Source organism: Gekko japonicus, unplaced genomic scaffold (genome assembly GCF_001447785.1).
Source record: "Gekko japonicus isolate JY-2015 unplaced genomic scaffold, Gekko_japonicus_V1.1 scaffold1448, whole genome shotgun sequence".
Lineage (NCBI taxonomy): Eukaryota > Metazoa > Chordata > Lepidosauria > Squamata > Gekkonidae > Gekko > Gekko japonicus.
In genome coordinates, this window is record NW_015167092.1 from 90,556 (window position 1) to 114,285 (window position 23,730).

General features: G+C 44.4%; 1 protein-coding gene across 3 annotated transcripts in view; it reads left to right on the forward strand.

Annotated features, from left to right (window-relative positions):
• GRIA4 (glutamate receptor, ionotropic, AMPA 4) overlaps window positions 1-23,730 on the forward strand; it is a 329,532-nt gene that overhangs the window by 28,840 nt on the left and 276,962 nt on the right. The gene's annotated exons all lie outside the window — the stretch shown is intronic.

Here is a 23,730-nt window from a genome sequence, read left to right on the forward strand (position 1 = left end):
TTCCCTACAAACCACATGGAACAGACAGCTGCAATAAACACCTGCACTTTATTTCTCTTTGTGTACAATATATACATCCAGTACTTCATTTTTTCTCTGTCTTTAGCTGCAAGGTGCACCAGACTGCCCTTTCCAAGTCCCACCTGGACAGGCATAGGGCTGCTCCGCAGGCTGGTCTCATCCCTTTGCTCTGTGTACTTCTTTGCAGACAGAGAGCATTTCCCTCCACTCCCAGTGGTATCACCCCCCCCCATGCTAACCAAACCTCTCCCAGGCTGCTGGTGCAGGGTCAAACCCTGACCATCGTGTCACACCTCTGTTCATGTTCTGGCACTTTCTTCTTGTGACTGTTGCCCTCCTGTCACCTCCACAGCGATGGGCTTTGGCCTCATCCTGCTCCTGTAGTGATATCTAGCCTGGATCTCGGGATGGGATTTCCCCTGCGTCACAGCTTCCCCAACTTATGCTCCCATAGGTCAAAGGGCATACAGGAACAGTAGAAGGGAAATGTGGAAGAGTGAAGTAGTGAAACATTTCCTGCCGACAGAAATGCCATTCTGCCAGAGGAATTGTTGTTACGCTGATGGAATAGTAACTAAGGATCCCAGAGGAGGGCAACTTAGATGGTGAGGGGGTCTGGAGATCAAGTCCTATTTGGAAAGGTGGCTGGGTAAGACCTGCTGCCCTATGAAAGAAGCCCAGGAGAGACAGGCAGGACAAGACATCACCACATGTTTGCTTCTACATCAGCTCAAGTTGCCTCCTATTCTCTCCCTTACTCCATCTTTAGAAGAACTAATTCTCTTCCATGAATGAGCAGTTGGTGGTTTGTTTGCTTGCTTGTTTAAATGTTTGTTTCTAGGATTTTTTTGGTTCTTTTTCATTTCCATATTTTAAAATGCTGTTTCCAATCCCTTCTCATCTCACCCTACTCGTGTCTCTTCTCACAGATCTATTTATATTATGGTTTCAGTTTTTAAACTGAAATGTTATCTGGAAACTGCTGCATATTGCAGATGTCGTGATGGGGATTCCACTCCAAAAGCAGAACACAATCCAGTAAATAAATAAATAAATAAATCTTTGCTATAGCTAAACAGCAGGTGATCATGATTTCCATGAACATCTGGTGTTGCAGTGTGATCTTAATACACATTGCTGAGGGTTGGCTAAAGATGCTCATTGCCTTCCATATTGCAATTCATGTCCCATCTGCTGTCTTAGACTACTAGTCCCATACCACCCCTTGTTGTGTACGTCTGGATAAAAGGTGGTTACACTTGCAAGTAATCAGGACACAGGAAATATGGTTGGGGAGTTGTTCCATACCTAAGAAAATGTGACATGCAGATCGGTTCTAAACAAAAACACTGCAAACTCCATTAAATCCCATGTATGTCACATCAATTAAAAGTATCATCAGCATCCAACAATATAATCATCACATTCTTTTGAACTTCCATTAATATGAACAAAGCTTAATGTTTTCACAGCATAATCAGAGTATCCTCAAGCAGCTACATTGATTTCATAGTGCCTTCAGCTAAAGTTTCAAGGCTAAGGTAGACATTGCAGCTCTCTTTTATTTCACACTGTTTTATCAGTGCTTATTTGCTCCAAAATGTGTCTAGAGAGGTGTCTTATAAAAATCATGAAAGTCACAAACTGGGATCACCATGGGTGTGTGCACACCCATTCAAAGTACGAATATGTATTGGTTTGGTGCAATTTCTCTACAAAATTCATCTGCAGCAAAAATTCAAAGCTGTGGAATCAGGATACGCTAGAAGCAATACACGCAGTAAACCATATCTCCATTTTCAGTGGAAGCTAAGTAGGGAAATGTTCTGTTACCTACCCATTAGGCAGGTTTTGGGGCAGCAGCCAACTTGTAAGAAAATGAAAAGCAGCTAATTAAAAATACTAATGGTGCCGAGTTCTTTATAATATAGTGGATTATTTCCTTACTTATAAACATGGTTTGGTGTATGCATATAAACGTTTGTGTTGTACAAAATGATCAGTGTGTATGAAAGTGATTTGAGGTATGCACCAGTTCCACTCTGGTCCTCTTCCAGGAGAGAGGGCATGTGTGACTGAGCATGTATACATATTTGTGTGTGAAGGACAGCTGGTGGCATTTTGTCCAGAGTCCCCAAGACCAGGTCTTGGTTATCCCATAGCACTGACACTCCTCGCCACACCCCTTCTGCTGAGAAAGGACACTTCCTTCAAGCTTCCATGGGTCCTTGGCCCCCTGATGGTTCTCTTACCTAGCAAAGTAAAGGCTTGAGGGGAAAATACTATACAATTTTTGGGGGAAAGGTTTTTGTAACGGAAAGTTTAATTTCAGAGCAAAGTTTACAAGCGTAGGCAGTGGCTTGGAAGGTAGCCTGCAGCTGAGTGGTCACATGACCAGAGACGCAGAGAGAGAGAGTGTGTAATGGTTTTGGAATCTTCAATTTTGAACTGGAGAGGGGGGAAAACAGTTGAAAAGGTGGTTAAGGGAAAAAGTGCAGAAAAGGGCAACTCGAATGATAAAAGGGTTGGAACACTTTCCCTATGAGGAAAGGTTAAAGCGCTTAGGGCTCTTTAGCTTGGAGAAAAGACGACTGAGGGGTGACATGATCGAGGTTTATAAGATTATGCATGGGAAAGAGCAGGTAAAGAAAGAGGTACTTTTCTCCCTTTCTCACAATACAAGAACTCGTGGGCACTCCATGAAACTGCAGAGCGGTCAGGTTAGAACGGATAAAAGGAAGTACTTCTTCACCCAAAGAGTGATTAACACATGGAATTCACTGCCACAGGAAGTGGTGGGTGCTACAAGCATGGACAGCTTCAAAAGGGAATTAGATAAGCATATGGAGCAGAGGTCCATCAGTGGCTATTAGCCACAAGGTATAGCTAGGGGCTCTGGGGCAAAGTGACCGAAACAGACCCGTCCCTTGATGCCTCCCCCCCAATCCCAGTCGCCCCAGAGGTCCGCCGCACTGGCCCTCCCTCCCATGCGCCCGCCGCCCAAGATGATGCAGGTGGTGCCGAGAAGGCTGAGCGCGCCAGAGGACTTGCCGCTGCTCTCCTTGCCGCTCGTGGCTCAGTCCAGTCAGCCCAGACTCGCCGGGCTTCCTGGCCAAGCAGCTGGGCCAGATCGAGGGGCGGCTGCAGTGGGGAGCGCCCACCGACTTCGCCGGGATGGTCTACAGACCCCGCCGGGAGGTTGGTGTCTGCACTCGCCTAGAGTGCAGGACAACCTCAGGCTGGCCCTGACTGTAAGTAAAGCAGTTTAAGGACATGCTAGACTGTGGGAGAGACTTCAATAGAACAGAGATTTAAAAGAAGGAGTGTGCAGGAAGGGTGTGGTTTGGAAGAAAACTAAAAGTCCTAAGAGCAGTCCAAAGTTAAAAAGAAAAGAAAAAAGGAACAAAAGAAAGCCTGGACAACTGATCGACTCCCTGTATATAACCCTGTCCCCCGGTGTTATTTTAAATAAACTTGTATTTGTGTTTAAAGTGGAGGGTGTCATAAACCTCTGTGTCAAAGAGGGCAAACTGGCAGTAGAGAGGGGGAAAGTGTGCTGAGAGCCCCCTAAAGTTAGTTTTTCAAGGCCTTCTACTCCAATTTTTCCAATGGAAATTTGGGAAAGTACTGAAAAAATGACAAAATATTTTCTCTTTTAGAATGAGAGAAATATTTTTAAAGACTTGGTGGATATGCTGCAGTCCTATACAACTCTTAAATGCAAGATGCATTTGTGCACCCATAGGGATACCTAAACTTCATGAAGGGAGCATGCAGGGTTTTCATTGTTTTTCAGCTATTGCATACCTTCTGTTGTTCCTTTGACATGACTTGTGGTTGACCTTATGGCTGATCTTTTCACCTCTCCCTCAGACTACTGTGACACATATATCCAATATTTTATTGAACTAACTTGCTGGAGGGGAAAAAAGAACAGAAGGAGATGGGACATAAACTGCAACACAGCCTCAGAAGAATCTCTGAAAGTTTCATTGAGAATTTAGCTGTCTCTAACCACATAGCAAAAATTAAGGTACATGTGCTAAGGTAGCATAAGGCGCATCAACTTGCAGTTTTCTCTCAGGTACTGGGGCCCTGTTCATACGAGCCCATTTGGGCCGGGAGTGGGACGGAACGGGGACGGAGCAAATGGGCGCGATCCCACCTCAACATCTGGGGAGCATGCCGTCTCCGTCCCTGATCCGTCCCAAATGCAGATACCGCGGCGTAAAAAAGAACCACCTATCTAGGTGGTTGCATACACTGGAGCGCCTCAAGCTGGGCTGTGGGATCGGCGGCGCTTCCTTGTGCCGCCGCATCCCGGCCCCCGGCCGTACTGCGCATGCTCGAGCATGCGTAGTTCGGCAGCCTCCCCCTCCCATCAGACGTTTCCTCCCCGGCATCTGATCGTGCCGGGGAGCGATGCGCCGTGGCTCAGGGGATCCGTGGGATCCCGCCGCGGCGTCTCAATTTTGGAGCGGCTCTGAGTAGCCGCGTTTCAGCCGTCCCGTGTGGCAGGGGCTACTGTATATTTGTTATTTTGCATTTATAAGTTTAAAATTCCATAAATATGTCAAATATTGCAATTTTATATGGTAAGTGAGTTATAACTGAGGCATTTATGTTGTTAAAGCAGTAACCCTGGCTCCAACCTGGTGGAACTCTCTGCCAACTTCCATCAGGGCCCTGCGGGATTTAATGCAGTTCCGCAGGGCCTGTAAGGCAGCGATGTTCCACCAGGCTTTTGGTTGAGGACAGCAACGTTTTTCATCATAGCTAGCATCCTCTTTTCTTCCATTCTGCCCTATTTGGCCCCCTCCCTAACCTGCCCACTAGATAGAAGAACAATCCAGAGTAGGTTTTGTATTAAATTATGGATGCCACCTGGAGACTATTATATTAGAACTAATTCATTGTTGATTTTAATATGTACTTTTATATTGTTTTTAACTGTTGTAAATCACCCAGAGCCTTGTGTACTCTGGGATTAGGCGATCCAGAAATATAACAGATGATGATGATGATAACAACAACAACAACAACAATAGTTTAGTTTTGACAGGACAGTAATTATTACATATATTTCAGTGCCCCCTCCATCTGGTTGACAAGGCCCTGAGATTATTGCTACTGTGGAAATCAAGTATTAGAGTTCTGGAGTATCCACCATAGTTGAAAATACATTTTCCCCAACTGTTCTAGCGTCATTCTCCCAAGTTATTCGACTGAATTTAGAGTCCCACGTTCAGAAAGAAAATGAACAGGTTGTTGAAACTATTGGAACTTTCCATGTAAATGTCTATTGCTGCTCTAGAGCAGAGACTACAACTCAGTCATAGAGATTTGATCAATTAGATAGCAGAGTCAAGAAAAGGAGTCATGGAGATTTTATCAGTTAGATGCTAGACTCAAGAAAACAAAATGTCGGATTGGTGGTATCCTGGGATACCAAATTGACACATTTATCATCAATCCAACAGAGTACAGGGTAAAGTCAATACACGGTATATCAAAATACAGTCAAGATCTTCAGGCCTTCCCAAAATTACTTTTGTTGCATTTTCTTGGAAAAAAGTGGGTTCTAGAGCAAATCAAGCCTGAACTTTCCCTAGAATCTAAAATGATTAAAGTGAGGCTATAGTACTTTGATCACATTATGAGAAGGCAAGACTCACTGAAAAAGGCAATAATTCTAGGAAGTTGAAGGTAGCAGGAAAAGAGGAAGACCCAACATGAGAGAGAATCATAGACTCACAGAATTGGAAGGGGCCATACAGGCCATCTAGTCCAGCCCCCTACTCAGTGAGGATCACCCTAGAGCATCCCTGACAGGTGTTTGCCCAGCTGCTGCTTGAAGACTGCCAGTGAGGAGGAGCTCACCACCTCCCTAGGTAGCTGATTCCACTGTTGCACAACTCTTACTGTAAAAAAGTATTTCCTAATATTCAACTGGTACCTTCCCGCCCTTAATTTAAACCCATTCTTGTGAGTCCTATCCTCTGCTGCCAACAGGAACAGCTCCCTTCCCTCCCCTAAGTGACAGCCCTTCAGATACTTAAAGAGAGCAATCATGTCTCCCCTCAAACTCCTCTTTTCCAAACTGAACATTCCTAAGTCCCTCAGCCTTTCCTCATAGGGCTTGGTCTCCAGGCCCCTGATCATCCTCATCGCTCTCCTCTGTACGCACTCCATTCTGTCCACATCCTTTTTGAGGTGAGGCCTCCAGAGCTGCACAAAATACTCCAGGTGTGGCCTGACCAATGCAGTTTCTAGTGGGACTATGGCATCTTGCAATTTGGATGTTATGCCTCTGTTGTTATACCCTAAGATCGCATGAGTCTTTTTTGCCGCTGCATCACACTGGCTGCTCATATTTAATTTACAGTATACCCATACCCCAAGATCTTGTTCACACACACTGCTACCCAGAAGTGTATCCCCCTTCCAGTGTGTGTGTTCCTCATTTTTGCTACCCAGAGGTATTGGGTAGACTCAATCAAGAAAGCCACAGCCTTCCATTTGCAAGATCTGAGCAAGGCTGTTCATGATAGGAAATTCTGGAGATCATTATTTCATAGGGTTGTCATACGGTTAGAAGTGACTCGATGGCACACACCCATATTTATACAAAGCTGGAGCATGATGTTTAGTACTTAGGGCAACACATCTACAAATTGGGAAATTATTGCTTGTACTGATGCAATGATCACTCTGCCTTTACAAATCTGTCTATACTATTTCTCCAATAAAAGTCCTCACGTTGGGATCCATGCTCATGTTGGGATCCATCCATGCCAATGTTGACTTTGGCATTCACGCCACAACGGCCATGGGGACAAACCTTCATAGATACCCTTTGTAGTTTTGGGAGTCTTCGGACCTTCTGAATCTAGTCTTTTCAAAGACCACAGTGGAAGAAAAAAAGTGGCAAGTAGATGGCTGACTTCACTATATGCTGAGAATGGTGACTGTAGTACTGAATTTTTGTAGTATTTACTGCCGTTTGAAACACTGAAGTTAACAGAGACATACTGCTTTCCGTTTCAGCCAGTTTGCTCCAGTCCTCTGAAGAACTGAGCCCTGTCAGGCCAGCTCTGAAAGGCCTGGATTCAGTAGATTTTTTATTAGCAAGATAAAGCTTTTATAGTTAAGCACAGAGTTGTTCTTTGTCATGCTGTTCTCAAAACACAATAGTGCCTGCAATTAATATGTCAATTTAAGTAAATACCAGTTCTTGAACAGAAAAGAGCAAGAAGCACCTTAAAGACCAGCAGAATTTGTGGCAGCAGGGTATGTGTTTTAGTGAGTCACTGCTCACTGCTCACTTCTACCCATCTTGATCTATCACCAGTTCTTTGAATCACCCATGTTAGTACTTGATTTACAATCCTAGTCAGGCTGATTTCAGACTTGACTAGCCATGGCATTATACCTTAAATATGAAAAAAACACCAGTAAGCAAAATATTTCCATAATAAAACAGTTTGGTAGATCCAGATATAAACATATGAGAGACTGGAATCAGCTACCAATGGTTGTTCTATATGTTATCATTATTGAGTTATGGATATGGAAACATATGCTTTAAAGTTCCCAACACTGGAGTCTTGCTGATTATGAGCTTCAGTTTATCTTACTTAAGGGAGGCACAGATAATTAAAGGTCGTATGTTTTGATTAGAAAATTAACATTACCAAGAACATTAGTAGATTGCTGTGTTCTGCTGTTATAAGAACCCTTTCAAATGTTATTTGACAGAAAACATATCAGATTAAACGTTCCTGATTATGAGAGTTTAGCAACTTGTTTTATTTTAGAGGTTTGCTAATGAATCATTGTATTGGATTGTATAATATTACCCATCAGGCATACAGCTCTGCACAATTTAGAGTAGCATTAGTCTCAAAATAATATAGGGGCTCTTTATATTAGATAGGAGCTTCACTTCATGTGAAGTGTTTTCTCCAGTTCAAGAAGTTTCCCATTTACTTTTAAAAGGTAGGTGGAGCTCTGTGTCCTTTCTGTCATCCACCAGTCTGCTGCCTGAAAGTTACCAACTCCAAGGCAGGGCTTACAGTTTCTCCAGAATTTCTGAGCAGGAACATAGAGATCAGTTCCCCGGAGGAAATGTCAGCTTTGAGGGCAGACTGTATCAGATCACATCCCCCGCTGAGCTTCCTTCCACCCCCCCCCAAACTTGGCCCCCAAACCTCCAGGAATTTCCCATGCCAGTGTTGACTACCCTAAAAATTACAGTAAATGGGAAGCCTTGTTTACATGGATGTTTATGAGCGCAGCCTCAGGGGTCCTAACGGTTGTTCACTGTGTCCTCTAGATCTTCAGGAAAGAATTTTATTTCTCTTAGCTAGACGAATAATTCAAGGCGGATGCAAGCAGTGTCTGTTTTCCCTTTAGAAGAAATTAGCAAGGCAAGCTGCTTTTAAGCTGCTTTTCTCCCCAGAGGGACCCAAAAGAGGAAGAAGTTAGAAATTACACCCCCCCACACACAAAGTAAACAAAACACAAATCTAAGCTGGTCTGGCTCTGCCAAGGTGACTCGTGCAAGTCACAAGATAAAAGGCTCAGTGCTGATTCAGATTTCCATAGCAAATGCACTTGCTGTGGATACACTGGCGCCTGAAACACTAGAAACCGTAAAGTGTGAAAAGAGGGAGATAGACAAGCATCTCCAGCCAGTCAGTGTCACACAGAAGGCACATTTGGGGGAGCTGGGATTGAATTTAATAGGGCTAATTTTTACTTTAAACTTGGATACTTATATTCCTTCCAGTGTGTGAAGTTCACGTTTTGTTTAAAAACTAATTTCTTCATAATTTGCTAATTGGGGCAGCGAAGGAGCAGTGCATTCATAGTGATGGCTCCGGTTCTGTTGTGTTGCGTATCTCAGTGGTCCCCAGGGTAATGCTTGTGGGTGCCATGGCACTTGCCAACACCTTTCCTGGTGCCCAACAAGTATTTTCAGAAAGTGTGTGGGGTCACTGTCCATGGGGTTTTCTTGGCAAAAATACTGGAGTGGGTTGCCATTTCCTTCTCCAGGGGATCACTCTTGGTCTGAGTTCTCTGCTGTGGCCTGTCCGTCTTGGGTGGCCCTCCACGGCATAGCCCACAGCTTCATCGAACCACGCAAGTCCCCTCACCACGACAAGGCAGTGATCCATGAGGAAATTAAAAGACACCTGCTCCTTGGGAGGAAAGCGATGGCGAACCTAAACAGCATGATAAAAAGTAGAGACATCACCCTGCCAACAAAAGTCCGCATGGTCAAAGCAATGGTATTTCCAGTAGTCATGTATGGCTGCGAGAGTTGGACTATAAGGAAGGCCGAGCGCCGAAGAATAGATTCTTTTGAACTATGGCGCCGGAGAAGACTCTTGAGAGTCCCTTGGACTGCAAGAAGATCAAATCCGCCAATCCTAAAAGAAATCAACCCTGACTGTTCCCTGGAAGGCCAGATAATGAAACTGAAGCTCAAATACTTTGGCCACCAAATGAGAAGGGAGCACTCACTGGAGAAGACCCTGATGCTGGGGAAGATTGAAGGTCAAAGAAGACGGGGACGGCAAAGGATGAGATGGTTAGACAGTGTCATCGATGCAACGAACATGAAATTGAGCAAACTTCAGAGGACGGTGGAAGACCGGAAGCCTGGCGTGATCTGGTCCATGGGGTCGCGAAGAGTCGGACTCGACTGTGCGACTGAACAACAACAACAAAAGAGTGGGGTCACATGGAGCTTTTGAACAACAAAAGTTCTGATTGGCCATTGGAAATTATATTAGCTATGCATGTTTCGAAAAATGTTGCTTTTGCGTTGTGCTCGCAACAGTGTGACAAGAGCATCCTATAGGACGTTTATGAGATCCTATGAGATGGCAGCCAAGGCCGCTAAAAGGGAATGTTATGCTGCCACGATTGCGTCTGCAAGCTCTCGCCCAGCCCAATTATTTAGAACAGTTCGGTCTTTGACTACACTGCCCTCGCTCTAGGCTGGCCCCCTGGTATAGCCAGGGGTTGCGGCTGATGAAGCAAGAGCTAAGACAGTTAGAGAGATAGTGGCGCCGAGCTCGCGATGAGGCTACAAGAGCATCCTATAGGACATTTATGAGATCCTATGAGATGGCAGTCAAGGCTGCAAAGAGGGATTTCTACGCAGCCAGGGTTGCGTCCGCAATCTCTCGCCCAGCCCAATTATTTAGAACAATTCGGTCTTTGATGGCTCTTCCACAGGGCAGACAAAATGTTACGGAATTGGACATTGGCTGTGAGGCTTTTGCGAGCTATTTCGCGGATAAAGTCTTGGCGCTCTGCCGCGACCTCCCCGCCACAATTGAAACAGTTAGTGAACTCGAGGCCCCTTGTGCATCTTCGAGTCCGGGTTTAGAATGTTTCGACCAGCTAAGTCTGGAAGAAGTCGACAGATTGCTCGTATCTGTACGCCCAACCACCTGCAGCCTTGATCTGTGCCCCTCTTGGCTCATTAGAACGGGCCACGAGGGGTTTCGGGTGCCTTGAAGGAGATTGTTAACAAGTCCCTCTTGGAGGGGCGGTTCCCCGAGGCACTCAAGGAAGCGATGGTCACCCTCTTGAAAAAACCAACTCTGGACCCGGCTGAATTGGCCAACTATTGGCCGGTGTCAAATTTGCCCTATTTGGGCAAGTTGATTGAGAGGGCGGTGGCAGGTCAGCTACAGAGCTTTCTGGATGACGCTTCTGTCCTTGACCCATTCCAGTCCGGTTTCTGCCCGGCACATGGGACGGAGACAGTGCTGGTTGTCCTTACTGATGACCTCCGCAGACATCTGGATCGGGGCGGTGCGGCGCTGTTGTTGTTAGATCTGTCAGCCACATTTGATACGGTCAACCATCAGCTGCTGGCCCACCGCCTCGCCGACATGGGGATTTGATGGGGTGCTGTTGGTGCCAGCAATGGAGGTTAGGAGTTTGGCAGTATTCCTGGACACCTCCTTAACGATAGAGGCCCAGGTAGCAGCCACTGTAAAGTCTGCCTTTTACCATCTACAGCTGATTAGGCAGTTGGTTCCCTTCCTTGAATGCAATGACATGACAACAGTGATCCATGCAATGGTCACCTCGAGATTGGATTACTGCAATGCTCTCTACATGGGGCTACCCTTGTCCCAGATCCGGAAGCTGCAGCTGGTGCAGAATGCAGCGGCGTGACTGTTGCTGTGCCTTCCTGTGTGGGAACACATCCAGCCCACCCTAAAAGTGCTGCACTGGCTGCCAATAGCATACCTGATTCGGTTCAAGGTGCTGGTTTTGACCTTTAAAGCCCTATATGGTCAGGGACCTGCTTACCTGAGGGACCACCTTTCCTCACATGTTACCCAGAGGGCATTAAGATCTGGAACCCAACACCATCTGGCCCTTCCAGGCCCTAAAGAAGCCAGGTTAGTGGTGACGAGGGCCAGGGCCTTTTCTGTGAGGGCCCCGCACTGGTGGAATGAGCTCCCGGAGGACATCAGGGCCCTGTGGGACCTTCTGCAGTTCCGCAGGGCCTGTAAAACGGAGCTCTTCCACCAGGCTTTTGATTAGGGGGGCGCCTGTAACATCGTGGCCCTGACCCTAACATCAGCACCAAAGTAATATCTGATAGCCTGGCAAGGACCCTGGAATATGGTGATTGTTATATCTAGATGCCAAAATAATGCCGCCATTGTTTACTTGCACTGCTAGCACTTTGCATTTTGTTGTGGTTTTAACTGTTTTATCTGTTTTAATATTTGTATAATGTATTTTTATATAAATGACTGTGAGCCGCCCTGAGCCTGCCTTCGCAGGGAGGGCGGGATATAAATCAAATAAATAAATAAATAAATGTTCACTTGTGACTCTAAGTAAGCTGCTGCAACCATTTTTGTGGCTGGGTCTGCCTCCTGTGGCAGCCAAATTGTGGTTGTCATTGCGTGGCTCTGCCCACAACTCTGTGTCAAAAGTCCAAAGATGCCCGCAGGCTCAAAAAGGTTGGGGACTCCTGGCCTGGCTAATGAAGCTCACCAGTGCTTGTCCTTGTTTGTCTTTCACAGCTAAAAGGTGTCTGTTTGCGTAAACTTTAAAGGTCTCCCATGTAATTGGCCTTGACTTGTTCAGTATATAAATAAATCTATGTCTTGTGATATTTTGGGGTCAGTAGTAGATAAAGACTACCAGAATAAGAAATGACTTGAAACAACTTTAATATAGGAAGAGCAACCAAAACATCTTAGTACAGTTGACTCTAGCCTTGTTCTAGATCTAACTCAGCTCATGTGATCAGAGGGCTGTTCCATAAATTACCATTTTGTTAACACTGCTAAGTATAGGATCTGGGAGACCAATTCCATGAATTACCATTTCCTTAACACTGTTAAATATAGGATCCAGGTGACCTATGTTCATATCATTACTCTGCCATGGTAACTTGCTGCTGACCTTCAGCCAGTCACGTACTCTCAGCCTAATCTCCATTGCAGGGTTGTTGTGATGGTAAAATGGAGGATGGGAGAATGTTTGTAAGCCAGTTTACGTCCCCATCAAGGAGAAAAGTGGGGCACAAATCCTGGAGGGTTTTTTTGTCATCTTCTGGGTGTGGAACAGCGGTCACTATGGGTGTGGAGGGGCAGGTATTTGTGAATTTCCTGCATTGTGCAGGGGGTTGGACTAGATGGCTCTGGGATCCCTTCCAACTCTATGATTCTATGAACTCAAGTTAATACATACATTTTAAATTCTATCACTACATTTATAATTCATTATGTTCCTTTTTAAAAAAGCTATGAATAAAGTTCAGTACTGATTTCATCAGTTATCATCTCTAAGGATTACAGATTCAGGTGTGAATATGTGGTTGTAAAGGAACAATTGGATGGTTTTAAAGTACTTGCATTCATTTATATGTTTATATAGCACCATCAGTGTAGTTCCTGGTTTACAGAGTATGAGAAGATCCAAGAAGTTTACAAACAAGAGTTCAGTTCAAGGGAGACAACAAATCGGGCTCCCTGCAGCTTTCTATTTGCAATGTAAATAATAAAGGCAAACAACAACAACCACACAGCATGAGATCTTTTCTCCCATGTCACATCTAGTTAAGTCATCATTTGTGTGCACTTTGGTAAAGTTTAGTTCTGCAGGTTAAGGGAACTAAGGAATTGTGCCAAAGGCTTTATGGAAGAGGTGATGTTTCAGAAAGGATTTGGAAGAGGTGAGAGAGATGGTAAAGGAATTACTAGGCATGAAAAGGCAGCCAGTAAGAAAAAGGTGGAGTTGTTTAAGGGAACTGGAAATTTTCAGATGATTGGGCGGTGGAGGTGGAGGAAAGAAATTTGAGGACTATCGTATCAAGATATGAAAGGTGGGAGGGTTGAAAGTAGAGGCATGAGGGCTTGGAGAAAAAACAACATTAAAAGTAGCCAAAAAGCCCTCACAGAACATTTTTATGATTAAAAATTTGGATTTTTTTTTAGTGCATTGAAAAAAATTCTATGATTTTTTTCCCTTTTGATTAGTGAAATTATTTTTAAGGCAATGGTTTCCACACTCAGAATGTATTGAGTGAAAGACTGACCCCCACCCCCATGTTTTTCAGTGGAAATTCTGGAGAGTACTGGAGGAAAATCCTAAGATATTTTATTTGTTTTTGAAATGAACAGCATGCTTTTAAATACAAGGTTTTATTCACTCAAATGTATGGCATTCAGGTTTTTTGGGACTGTTGGGAAGAAAAAACTCAAATGATTTGTTTGTTTTGAAATTAATTAACTTTTTAAAGATAGTTTTCTTCTCTCAGAAAAAATGGAATTTGGGAGAACACTGAAAAGAACACATATACTACACACACACACTCTCTCACTCATACACTCTTCTTTTGGAGTGAGTGATATGTGCTACGGTAGCAAAAAGTACAGTGGTCTGCAGCTCTATCTCAAGGGTTTTTTTGGCCATTTTGTTGTAGAAAATTAAGGCATTTATACTTTTACATTCCATAAATATGCCAATAATACAAATATATAGGCTAATTGAGTTATAAATGATGCATTTTATGTTGCTAAAGCAGCAACATTGGTTTAGGCTTGACAGGAAAATAAGTACTGGATATAATCAAAATAAATAAATGCATAAATAAATTTCAGTTTCCCCCCCAAATTTCCATGTTTTAGAGATGAATTCAAAATTTTCAGAAATTTTGTATCTTTGAAGGTAATAATGAGTTTGTGCTGGATCTGGGAGTTGGATGCTTCAGTATTGCTACTCTGTGGGTGCTGTCAGATGAGCACCTTGATCTGTTGTTGTTGCTCCTCCCAAACAGATTTGGAGTACTCAATCAGATGGCAACATCTGGCTCCTGTCCTGCAGTTGTCAGCCCCCCGTGCTCACCCCCAGTGTCCCAACACCACAGAAAGTCTGGTCTTTACAGATCCTACTGGTTTCACAATGCTTCTGCAAATGTCTGATCACTCTCTTGCAGGGTTTGAAGCCTTTTGGGAAGTCAGGTTGCTCACTTCCTGTTTCACCCCCCCCCCGAGTTACTGATGTGTGCATAAGTGGATATGCGCTGTAAAGCACTACTTGTACATTTCATCTCCTCCTCCCACTCCAGTTTGGTGTAGTGGTTAAGTGCGCGGACTCTAATCTGGGAGAACCGGGTTTGATTACCCACTCCTCCACTTGCACCTGCTGGATGACCTTGGGCAAGCCATAGTTCTGTCAGATCTGTTCTTGGAAAAGAGCAATTTCTGCCAGAGCTCTCTCAGCCCCACCTACCTCACAGGGTGTCGTTTGTCGGGAGGGGAAGGGGAAGGAGTTTGTAAGCCACTCTGAGACTCCTGAAGAGTGGGGTATAAATCCAATCTCTTCTTCTTCTTCTTCCATTCACCCCTCTCGTCCCCAACTGAACTGGAGAAAGCTCCCTCTAGAGCTGCCACCTTGCCTGTCCCTTCCCTGAACTAAGGTGGCTGTGTGAGGCAGTTAGCAGGGTGTGCATAACTGCATATTTGCACCTCCGTCTGTCTATCTGTCTCTCTCTCTCACGGGAGCTTCTCCAAACTCTGTTCCCTCCCTCCAGCTTTGAAATGTTGAATTTATCAAAAGCACAGTTTCAAAAACAGTTTCCCTACGCTGATCTACATATCCCAACAGCCTTCTCCAGCAATCTTATCGGCCACTGGCTACCGCCATTCTGCCAGGAGTTTGAAGCGCTGCTTCCCATAAATGCTTATGCACATGCTCAAAAGACAGATGTTTTTATAAAAATGCCTGACCGCCTCACTTCATGGCTGCCGTGTCTGATCAACTATGGGGTGAAAGCACATTGAAGCAGGTCTGGTTAAAACTCTCTGTTACAAAAAACCCTACATCAATTGGAAGCATGGCCACACTGGATCAAACTGCACGTCTGATCACAGCCTATGACAATCATTAGCAAGTGGACTATCCTGTGTGAACATGGCAAACTGGTTGTGTATGGTAGTGTAACAGTGGTTTAATACTGGATGATGTGTGGAAGTCATTGTAGTAAGAACATGAGTTAAATAATTTTGGTTACTGAGTTATAGATAGAGGTGAGGGTAGAGTTGCCAATCTCCAGGTGGCACCTAGAGCTCTCCTGCTGTTACAAATGATCTCCAGATGCTCAATATTAGCTCCCTTGGAGAAAAATGGTTGCTTTGGAGGGGGGACGGTATGGCATCATACCCTGCTGAGGTCCTTTCCCTCCCCAAACTCTGCCCTTCCCAGGCTCCACCCCCAAAACCTCCAGGTATTTTCCAACCCTGAGCTGGCAACCCTAGATGTGGGGGTTGAATGGTGAAAATGGAACACCACAGAGGAGAATGTTGCAGCAATTCAGGGGACAGAGAAACAAGAAAATGGATCAACGTTTTTGCCAAGGGAACCAAGAGGAGGGGCTTTGTTTTGGGTATGCTACAAAAAGAAAAACGCAAATGCAAAGAGAGAGAGAGAGAGAGCGCTAGGAGGAAAAAAAGTACTTAAAATGTGCAGTGTTTAAAAATAGCCAATGTTTAATGCTTCATCCTAGACATCCTAGTAACAACATATAATTTTTGAATGTGTAATTGCATGTTGTTAATATATTTAATAGGATGTCTAGGATGATGCATTAATGATTTGCTATTTTTATAAGAGATGGGTGTGATTTGGGTTTCAGCTCTAACTTTATAATCACTTTTGTTTCTCTGTAAAGGGAAAAGCAACATGAACTGGTGACAGTCAGAGAAAATCCAAAGATAGAGTTGACGCTTCATGCCTGTTCTGCAGGCTGTTTGGTGACAATGAACATGGATATGTAAAGTTCATGAGACGTTCACTCCCAGGCACCCTATCTCAAGTGTTAGAACTCGGTTAGCCCTTTGCTTTACTGAGGGACTTGGTTGATGAAAAGACAAGGGAGATGTCTAGAATGACAGTGGAAGAAGACTCGGAATGAATCCAATAACACATGGGCTAAAAGCTCATTTGAAAGCTTTTTCCATGGTGGTGGTGGTAGCAAAGAAACAACACTTTTCTGCTAGCATTGTGTCTGTACCATGTAGGCCAGTGGAGCTATTCCAGGTGGTCAGAGGCATGATGGGACCTGGCCTGCTGGAGGGGAAGGACTACTATTACCATTTTGCTCAGCACTTTGCAGATAAAATCTCTCGTATCAATTCCAGCGAGTAGTTTAAACCTTAACAGTGATAAGCTCAGATGGTGCCAGGGTGCTGACTTGTCCATTTGTTTGAGATGCTTTTCAATATATTCAGTCAAGGATGTGGACAGGATCCTTGGAAGTCTGAGGCCTACCTCTTGCCCTTCCTTAAATCTGCAGGAGGGTGCCTGAGGTAGTTAATGCCTCCTTGAGAAAGGGTGTGGTCTTTCCAACCTTGAAACAGGTTATAGTGCATTCTAAAGAAACCTACCCTGGCCCCCCTTATCGATCAGCCTCAAAAGTTCCATTCTTGAGTAAAGTGATCAAATGGGTGGATGGACAACTTCAAGCTTTCCAGGATGAAGCAGATTGTTTAGATCCCTTCCAGTCTGGTTTCAGGCCTGGTTGAAGGACTGAAAAAGCCTTGGCTGCCCCAGTGGACGACTTACTCTGGGAGATGAATAGAAGAAGCGCGATTCTGTTGATTCTTCTGGTCCTCTAAGCAGTTTTCAGAAGGATCATGGCATCCTTCTGGACCACCTATCTAGACTGGGTTTGGGAGGCACCGTTCTGTGGTGGTTCTGGTCCTAACTGGAGGATAGGTTTCAGAAGGTGGTGCTGAGCAATGCTCCCTCTAAACCGTGGAGTCCTGTGAGCAAAAATTCTACTTTGTGAGCTCCTGGCATTAAAGTTGTGAGCAGGTGATTTGGCTACCGCATAAATTAGTTTGCTCTGAAGCTATCCTTCCTGAGCTAAGACAAAAATGTGTGAGCCGGAGGCTAAAAAACTGTGAGCTAGCTCACACTAACTCACCTTAGAGGGAACACTGGTGCTGAGGGACTGTTGCTCAGCCCCTTGGCCTGTGGGGTCCATACATGAAACTGGTGGTTGAGGTCATCCAGAGATTTGGACTGGTTTGCCACCAATATGTGGACGAAGCTTAGCTCTGTCTTGCAATTCTGGCTGATCCCAGGGATGCTGTAGAAACCCTGAACTGGTGCCTGGAGGCAGTTTTAGAGTGGATGCAGGGTCATAAACTGAAGCTTAATCCTGAAAAGACTGGAGTGCTGTTGGTGAATGGAACATTTTAAGGTGCCACCTGTTCTGGATGGGGTTGCACTCCCCTTAAGGAATAGGTCTCTAGTCTGGGGGTGCTCTTGGATTCAGGCCTACTGCTGGATAAGCAGGTGGCAGCTGCGGCCAGGAGTGCCTTTTACCAATTTCAACTGGTTAGCTACCTGTTGCCTTTCTAAATTAAATTACTGCCATGCACTCAGAAACTTCAATTGGTGCAGAATGCTGACAGTATATATTGATTGTAGTGGGTGCTAAGGGACCATGATATTGACAGTAGTGGGCAGTAGGGACCACATCACTTCAGTCTTGGCCCATCTATACTGGCACCCAAATTTGCTTGTAGGCACACCTCAAGGTGCTGGTGCTGACCTTTAAACCTCTATATGGTTCAAAACCAACATACCTAAAGGATTCCCTACTCCCTTATGAGTACACCTGACCACTGAGGTCATCTTCCCAGGACCTGCTTTGAGTGCCTCCGCCTTCTCAGATTAGGCAGGTGGCAACCTAGGAGAGGTTTTCTCAATCATGGCACCAAAACTCTGGAACTGTCTCCCCTGGAATACTTCTGCCCCCTTTCACCAGTGGGTGAAGCCTTTTTTGTTTTGTTTGGCATTTCCTCAGTGATTTGTTCTTTCTGCCCAGTATTTTAATTGTTGATCTCATATTTTTGTATGTATTTTTACTCTGGTTTTTGTTGTTTTAGTTTCTGTTGGTTTTAATGGTTTTTAATATGTGATTTTATTATGTATGTTCTTAATTTGTTAGATGCTTTGATGGCCTTTATGAGGGCAGAAAGGCAGGGTTTAAATTTTGTAAAATTAAAAAAAAATTGAGAATGGGAAAGCTTTGGGAAAGCTGTATGTATGTTCTTAATTTGTTAGATGCTTTGATGGCCTTTATGAGGGCAGAAAGGCAGGGTTTAAATTTTGTAAAATTAAAAAAAAATTGAGAATGGGAAAGCTTTGGGAAAGCTGTATGTATGTTCTTAATTTGTTAGATGCTTTGATGGCCTTTATGAGGGCAGAAAGGCAGGGTTTAAATTTTGTAAAATTAAAAAAAAATTTATGGAGGAAGGGAAAATGAAAATGAAATGCCTCTTGCAAGTATTTCTGTGTGCCCCGCTTTTAAACATATATTTATTACAGCTGTCTTGGCTGTATACCATTGGTAGTATTTGAATCATGGTGGCTGGGATGAACAAAGCGGTTGCAAATGAGAGATGGTGGCTGCAAGGCAGTAGGTCCAGCCAACGGTTTCAGTGATAGTTGTCCTACTGTGTTCCCTTATTGCCTGTTTTATATATGAGAATGTATGGACAACAGTTTGTGTATACTTCTTTGCTCTTCAGTGTTAAATTTGCTCATTTGGTGCCCTCATAACTAAAGTGGAACTTTCCCAGAGTGTTGCCACACAACATTTCCAATGTGATGATGTCACTTCCGGCTGATGTCATCACACCAGGGACATTGTGTGATGACATCCCTGATTGGGGGTGGGATTTCCCTCACTGGCCAGCTTGCCAGTGGCAGATCAAAGCCCCCAAAATTGAGGGAACCCCCACTGGGAACTGGGGGCTGGCAACCCTAGAGAGCATTGTTTAAAAATCAGGAGATTTATACTGTGTTTGGGATCCTGGTGAGATACCCAAGAAGGAGTATAGGACAGGTAGTTTTAGGAGTGGAAATAAGAAGCCTTATGCACATTAATACCACAGTTTTACTTGGTAGAAAATTGCAGTATACCACAGTTGTGAAGTCATATTGTAGTTATGAAACTACTGTGTTAATCATCTGTTAGTAATTTGACATTCATTTGATTCTTTCCTTTAGTTGAAAAATCAAAATGCACAACTTCCACTGTTGTTGATCTTTGATTGATACAATGTGATTAAAATATGTTGAAATGAAAAATATACAATCCGGCAGACTCTTCTAAGATTTATAAAAGATTAGATTTTTGTGTATGTCTGTACTCATATTTCACAGAATGAACATGGTGCTATATTTGATAGTTAATTGGATCCATCTTTTATAGTTTTACAGTTGTAAGATGAATAAAACATAGCATAATGTGTTTTACCATGTCATATTCTAGTCAATGAATAGAACAATTATGTACAGTCTAGTGCATCTCTCCCTTCTTCCTTGGAGTTCCTTGGTTCTTCCTCTTTTTATCTTCACAACAATCCTGTTAGGTAGGCTAGGCCCCTTTAAGAGAGGCTTAATGGGATGTTATTTATCAGGTGGTGTAATTCACTTCTGTGTCATGTAAAGCTTCAGATGCCCTTTCCCACACATTAAGCGTCTGTTGAAGAGGCAAGACATTTTTTTCCAGACTGTTACCAGCCCTAGCTAGGCTGAGAGTAATTTGTCCAGCAAGCTTCATGGTATTGTTGGGATTTAAACCCAGGGAGGCAGTGGATGACCGAGGGTAAAAGGATGATAGAGAAATGACAGAGAAGCTGAATGCTTTTTCCCCTCTGTCTTCACTGTCGAAAATGGGAGATGCTTGTCCAGAACTGCCAATTTCAGGAGGGAAATTGAAAGTCCTGAGTCAGACTGAAGTGACGAGAAAGGAGGTCCTATGACGGATGGACAAATTAAAAAGTGACAAATCACCAGGCCCAGACGACATACATCCTGGAGTTCTGAAAGAAAGGAAATGTGAACTTGTGGATCTCCTGACAAAAATATACTAAATACTAAAATCTGCCTCTGTTCCTGAGGACTGGAAGGTAGCTAGTTTAGGAAGAATCAGCATGGATTCTGTAAGGGAAAATCTTGTCTCACTAATCTGTTAGAGTTCTTTGAGGGGGTAAACAAACATGTGGACAAGGGTGACCCAGAAAAAGTTATTTACCTAGACTTCCAGAAAGATTTTGATAATTTTCCTCATCAAAGGCTTCTATGTAAACTCAGTAGTCATGGGATAAGAGGACACGTCATCTTGGGGATTAAAAACTGGTTAATTAACTGGAAACAAAGATTGAGTATAAATGGGCAGTTTTCACAGTGGAGGGTGGTAAGCAGTGGGGTACTGCAGGTACTAGGTCCTGTGCTTTTAAACTTGTTTGGAATTGGGAGTAAGTAGTGAAATGGCTATGTTTGCGGATGACAATAAGTTGTTCAGGGTGATGAGAACCATGTAGGACTGTGAGGAGCTCCAGAGGGATCTGTTGAGACTTGGCTAGTGGGAGTCATTGTTGCAAAATGGGGCATCATCATGGGCAAGTGCAAAATAATGCACATTGGAGCCCAAAATCCTATCTATAAATATATATTGATAGGATCCAAGCTGGCAGTAACTGACCAAGAGAGAGATCTTGGAGTCATGGGAGATAACTTACTGAAGTTGTCAACTCAGTGTGCAACTGCAACAAAAAAGGCAAATGCTATGCTGGGGAGAGCCAGGTTTGATTCCCCACTCCTCCACATGCAGCTGCTGGTGTGACCTTGGGACAGTTACAAGTTCTTTCAGAGCTGTTCTCTCATGAGCTGTTCTCGAAAGAGCTCTCTCAGCCCCACTTACCTCACAGGGTGTCTGTTGTGGGGAGGGGAAGGGAAAGGAGATTGTAAGCCACTCTGAGACTCCTTTGGGTAGTGAAGGGTGGGGTATAAATCCAATCTCTTCTTCTTCTATTAGGAATGGGATTGAAAGCAAATCAGTTAGTATCATAATCCCCCTGTATAAATCTATGGTGCAGCCTCATTTGAAATACTGTGCGCAGTTCTGATCACCATACCCAAAAAAAGATATTATAACATTGGAAAAAGTGCATAAAAGGGCAACTAAAATGATTAAGGGGATGAAACACCTTCCCTATGAAGAAAGGTTAAAGAGGTTAGGGCTCTTTAGCTTGGAGAAACAACGACTGAGGGGTGGCATGATTGAAGTTTACAAAATTATGCATGGGATAGAGAAGGTATTTTTCTCCCTTTCTCACAATACAAAAACTTGTGGGCACTCAATGAAATTGATGAGCAGTAGGTTTAGAACAGATAAAAGGACGTTCTTCTTCACCCAAACAGTAATTAATACATGGAATGCACTGCCACATGAGGTGGTGACAGCTACAAGCATAGACAACTTCAAGAGGGGATTGGATAAACATATGGAGCAGAAGTCCATCAGTGGCTATTAACCACAAGATACAGATGGAACACTATGTCTGGGGCAGTGATGCTCTGTATTCCTGGTGGTTGGGGAGCCAAAGTGGGAGGGTTTTGGAATGCTGGCCCCACTGGTGGACCTTCTGATGGCACCTGGTAATAATAATATTAATCTTTCAATTTATTAATCGCTCAATCCTGCAGAGCTTGCTGGCTCTGAGCGATTTACAGTTACTCATTCAACGCAAGACTAACAATGATTTATGGGGGTAAAGGAGGACAACATATATCTTTTTAATCACACACTTCACAGTCAGCGAGGGTTTGTTCAGCTGCAGGGTCAGACGTATTCAGTCGGCGTCACCTCAGCTTGGCTAGATGACGTCAGCTTCTCCAGGTCTTGCAGCGCCGCACTGCCACCGCCTGGCCGGAATCGCCCATTACAGGCTTTGGAGTCAGAGATTTTTTCTTAGGCTTACAATCTCGCGAGCTGAGCATTCCGGTCGCCGGCTAACACCTCCCCCACCGGTCTTTGGTGTGCCCACCCTCTCTAAGGGGTGATACCCATTTTATCTACTCGCCGAAGCTTTCGAACCGCTGGGTGGACGGCGAGCTAGGGACAAGGCTAGTAGCTCACACCAACGCGGGGCTAGAACTGACAGCCGTACTGTTCAGCTCAGATGTTACTAACCAGAGGTGGTATTTGGACACTGTGTGACACAGGTTTTTGGGCTAGATGTAGGCTTGCCAGTCCCCAGGTGGGGGTGGGAGATCCCCCGATTTTACAGGCTCCTGCCCGCCAGCAGCCAGCTGGCCGGTGGGGGGAAGCCCTGCCCCCAACAATGACCACTGGCAGCCACCCCTCTTCCTCTCCTCCCACAAGATTTAAAAGGCCCTCCAGCTGATCAGCAGGAGCATGTGGCCCACTGATCAGCTGGAGAGGGCCCGTTAAATCTTGCAGGAGGGGAGGGAGAGGGGTGGCTGCTGGCTGCACACCTGAACTCGAAGCTCTGAATTCGCTGCTTGGAGTTCAGGCGTGGGCAGTTCCCGTTCGCAAAACACCATTTAAAGGGAACACTATCTTTAAATGGTGTTTTGCAAGCGGGTGCTGCTGGCGCCTTCCAAGGGGCTGCATCCCCAACGTGATGAGATCACTTCTGTGCGATGTCATCAAGGAATGCCCCCCAGAGCCCCTGCTGGCAGCCAAGTAGGACGTGGCAACCCTAACTGGATGGACCATTGGCCTGATCCAACAAGGCTTCTCTTAAGTTTTTCTCCTAGTCTCACGAATGTCTTCTGTACCTCATTGTTTATTGGGTCCCCCCCTCCATTTTGGTATCACAGTGACAGACTACATACTTGTAATCCATCTTGGGTCCCTGTGAGAGAGGCAGACTACCATCATCATCATCATCATCCTCAAAATGGTTTTGCCGCAGGATGTAGTGCAGTTATGCATTCTGCATATTATTAGAGACAACAAGTGCTTTATTACTGTGATCAGCAACTAGCTTTCCTTAAGGACCATTTTGATGGGCCGGCACCCAACATTCTAAACTGCGCTGTCAGTAAGTTTTGTTGCTACAGATGCATCTTTCTGCATATCATTTTTTTTTTCACCTCTAGACTGGCAGTTGGGAAGCCAGATGGCACCTCTCGAGGCCAGAATCAAGGGTCTGTCATTGCTGAACTTGGCTGTATTGCTAAAATATAATTCAGTCAAATAATGTATCCTCATAGATCAAGTACAAACTAGCAAAGTACCCTCATAAAATCATAAGAAAAGCTTCTCCTCTTTCTATAGAAGTCTTCATACAGCAGAAGGCACCAAAGGCAAAAGCTGTGGGAGGAAAG